We start from the raw sequence: 4,438 nt of genomic DNA on the forward strand, positions 1-4,438 counted from the left end.
ATCAAAGAGAAATAAGGCGTAGTTTACGATACACAGAAAATGAACAAGAAGACAATATTCAACCTCCAACCGACGAGATGGCTAAAAACCAAGACAGTCATCTGCCTCCTGCAATTGCTGCTAATCAAAATCCTGCTCCACGTACTATGTATGACTATGCTAAACCCTCTTTAACAGGAACTGAATCAAGTATAGTCCTCTTTAACAGGAACTGAATCAAGTATTGTTAGACCTGCTATTGCTGCGAATAATTTTGAATTAAAACCTAACACTATTCAGATGATACAGCAGTTTGTTCAGTTTGATGGTTTGCAGGATAAAGATCCCAACACTCACTTAGCAAATTTCCTGGAATTTTGCGATACATTCAAATCAATGGCATTTCTGATGATGCCATCTGTCTTCGGTTATTTCCCTTCTCACTGAGAAACAAAGCTAAACAGTGGTTAAAATTGTTACCACGAGGCTCTATCACTACTTGGGAGCCAATGATCGAGAAATTTTTACTAAAGTATTTTTCGCCGGCTAAAACAGCTAAATTAAGCAATGGTATCTCTTCTTTTATGTAGATGCACTTAGAAACACTTTATGATACATGGGAGAGATACAATGATCTATTGAGAAGGTGCCCTCACCATGGGTTACCTCTATGGCTGCAAGTTCAAACGTTCCACAATGGTGTGAATCCCTTGACAAGACAAATGACTGACATAGCTGCTGGCAGAACCATCAACAATAAAACACTGGAAGATACCTACGAATTCACAGAGGAGATGTCACTGAACAGCTATCAATGGCAAGTCATGAGGACTAATCCAACAAAAATAGCTGGCGTTTATAACATCGATTCAGTCACCATGCTCTCTAATCAGGTAGAACTTCTCAATAAAAAGATTGATAGTTTTCTTGGTTCTACGCAGGTACATCAAGTAATGAAGTGTGCATACAGAATATCAATCCTTCAATCCCACAACCGAAGAGGAACAAGTTAACTATATGGGTAAAAATAACTTTAGACCTCAAAATAACCCATACAGTAATACTTATAATGCAGGTTGGAGTAACCACCCAAAATTTTCCTGGGGAGGTCAAGGGAATCAAAAGCCGCAAAATCCTCAGGGTTTTCAACAGCCACCTTATCAACAAGAGAAGAAGCCGAACCTTGAAGAGATGCTCTCTAAATTCATCTCGGTGTCAGAAACCTATTTTCAAAATACCGAGATTACGCTTAAGAATCAACAAACATCGATCCAAGGACTCAAAACTCAGATAGGCCAGCTATCCAAACTAATCTCCGAAAGACCACAAGGTAGCCTACCAAGTAATACTGAACCTAATCCGAGGGAACACCTCAATGCAATTAGCGCTCAAAATAAGGATGGACTCGTTATACCCGAGCCAGAAATACAGCAAAACAACGCAATGAACAAAGGACAAGAAGAGGTAAATGATAATGATCCTAAATAGGTAAGTACGAATCATGAACCTCGTGTGCCATATCCTAAAGCGATGACGAAAGACAAAACAGAAGAACAATTCGGTAAGTTTGTCAAACTCTTAAAGAAATTACATATTAACTTACCCTTTATTGAAGTTCTTTCGCAGATGCCCAATTCAGCAAAATTTTTAAAGGAACTTTTGAGCAATAAAAGGAAATTAGACGCTACATCGCATGTGGAACTCAATGCAGTCTACTCAGCTATTCTAAAGAACGAGCTACCTAACAAATTAAAAGATCCAGGGAGTTTTACAATTCCTTGTTTAATTGGTAGTTTATCTGTGACTAATGCTTTTGTTGATCTAAGGGAAAGTATAGATGTTATGCCATATAAAATGTTTAAACGACTAGGTCTCGGTAAACCTAAACAGACTAGGATGGGCATACAATTGGCTGACAAAACAGTTAGATTTCCTAAGGGTATTATTGAAGATGTTCTCATTAAAATTAATAAATTTATTTACCCAGTAAACTTTGTCGTCTTAGGTATGGATGAGGATAACGAGGTACCTTTAATTTTAGGACGACGCTTTTTAGCAACTGCATTAGATGAAGGGCGGTGGATGGGACATTGATCCCAAGGTCGAGTACGGTACGAAGAAGCGATATGTTTCATAGCAGCCAAGGATGATGAGTTCGAGTTCGATCTCTGTAGTCAAGTCTAAGACAGTTGATTCGGTATCTAACACTCCAAGCACGCGACTCAGTCAAAACCCCTAAGACTCAGGATAATGCTATAAAACCTGTTGATGATAAAACTAATATTCAATCGTCCTTGTAGGAACCTTCTCAAACCAAGACAATAGAGACAGTGCGCTACTATCATGAAAAGAATAAAGATGCCCATAAAGAATGAAGGCTACGGATAGAGGAGCTAGACAAATGGCGAGAACACAAATCGAGAACACATGATAAACTGAAACTACGCCAAAACAAGCCCGATACCTCTCCTAATCAAGTTAAGGTAGGCGATAAAGTCTTACTAGATGTCGTTGATCCTCACATTATCACTACCACACCGAATGAGGAAATCCCTCTTACGGTACTCAGTATTTTTCCATTCGGTACGGTGGAGGTGAGTCATCCAAAGTTCAGCACTTTTAAGGTAAACAACACCCGATTAAAACCTTATTTTAAGATTGACAGCAGGAACGAGGAGTATGAACTCTTCAAACCACCATGATAAATCAACGGAGAGGTAAGTTGAGCTTAGACTATAAATAAGTGCTACTCGGGAGACAACCCGAGCACTAACATATTTTGATTTCTTTATTTTTAATTAATTTCTAACACTTTGAATCATTAACTTTATCTCTGAAATGCAAAGTTTTTTAGCACACACGGCCAGGCACACGGGCGTACTTGAAGCTGTGGCCAAATAAGGGAAGAGACACGCCCGTGCGAGATGGCCGTGTTGAAGTAGGACAAGATTTCCCCAAAACACAGGGTGCGATAAATCCCCACGGTCATGCGACATGGCCATGGGTGAACTTGATAGGAAGAACACGGGCATGGGATAGAAAACCATGGGCGTGCCAGGGACAAGGCTCGATTCTGTTTCTTTGACACGGGAATGCGAAACGCCCGTGCCATTCAGTCGTGTACAACAATACATGGGTGTGGTACCATACCACATGGGCGCGGGAGAAGCGAACAACGCGAGGCACGACTGTGCGACATGGCCGTGTGCCACACACGCCCAAGACAAACTGGCATTTGATAGTAGCCGGGCACGACCACATTTGAAAAAATTTGAAAAACACGGGCTACCCTCACAGCACACGAGCGTGGCCCTAGGCCTGTGCCCCTCCCCTATATAAACAAAACACTGTTCATCTTCTTCCTCCTTTCAAAACCCTAGTCGAAATCCACCCTCCCCCAACCCCTACTCTCTATTCCGACCACCATTCCCTAAATTCTCACTTTCCCAACCCCCAAACCACCCTCAAAGTCACTCCACTTGCATTAATCCCTATTTTCCCCTCCCTATACCCTCCATTTTCCCACCACACAGTTTCCTCTCCGTGTCACACGCCCGTGCTCGCCATCACACGCCCGTGCACCGCCTTACAACAGCCATTGGTTCACTTTCTTAACCTTGTTTTTCCAGTTTGTGTTGTTACATTAGTATTTTTCATGCTTTGGATATATATTGTTGCTATTATAAATATGTTTTAGACAAGTTAAGAATTTGCTTTAGAATTTTCTATATTTGACTTATTTAAAACACTAAATAGCATATACTAGTTTTAGGCCTATTGCTTAACTATTGATGTATCTTGGATTCTATCAATGCTCATGTATTTTCAGATATATTATGTCGTCATCAAGGGGCAAGAAGGTCACGGTCCCTTCCTCAAAAAGACGTAGGGGACCGGGTTCTTCCTCGGTATGTGCTACAGCCGAAGTTCAATACCCGATCCTTGAATTTCCACAAACTTCGTAGGAGGAGCTATTTCAGATACTCCGCGCACGACCCATCACCACAGGTCGCTGCATCGACTAGGCTGCCGTAGAGCAAGTCCAGCTCACTGATGCCATTCACGCCCTCCTGTCCACCGACCTATGGGAACGGTTCTTTGCTATTACCGAGCCCACTTATTTAGAGCTAACTCTAGAACTATGCTCTACTTTTCATTTACAGGTGGTGATGACGAACAATGACGACCCAAGCACCATTCACTTCAGATTAGGCGGTCTAGTTTATGCGATGAGTGTCCCAGAGTTTGGAATTGCTCTGGGACTTTACACCGATGAGTTTATGGAGGAGGAGGACATGAATGCACTTCCACGCAATATCCACATCTCCCCCTCCTTGTGTTGGAAGGCTTTGACACCACTCTCCTCCACCTACAACCCCAGCCGCTCGAAGGCCTCTGCTCTCCCCCTTTCCCTCCGCTATCTCCATGCCATATTGGCTCATACATTGACCGGGAGGAG

General features: G+C 42.1%; 1 non-coding gene across 1 annotated transcript; it reads right to left on the bottom strand.

Annotated features, from left to right (window-relative positions):
* Positions 1-536: 536 nt before the first annotated feature.
* LOC128294280 (small nucleolar RNA R71) lies at positions 537-643 on the bottom strand. Its single transcript, XR_008284594.1, has one exon. It is a non-coding gene; the product is annotated as a small nucleolar RNA R71 (small nucleolar RNA).
* Between the last annotated feature and the right edge of the window lie 3,795 nt (positions 644-4,438).

The sequence above is a fragment of the Gossypium arboreum genome, chromosome 6, assembly GCF_025698485.1.
Source record: "Gossypium arboreum isolate Shixiya-1 chromosome 6, ASM2569848v2, whole genome shotgun sequence".
Lineage (NCBI taxonomy): Eukaryota > Viridiplantae > Streptophyta > Magnoliopsida > Malvales > Malvaceae > Gossypium > Gossypium arboreum.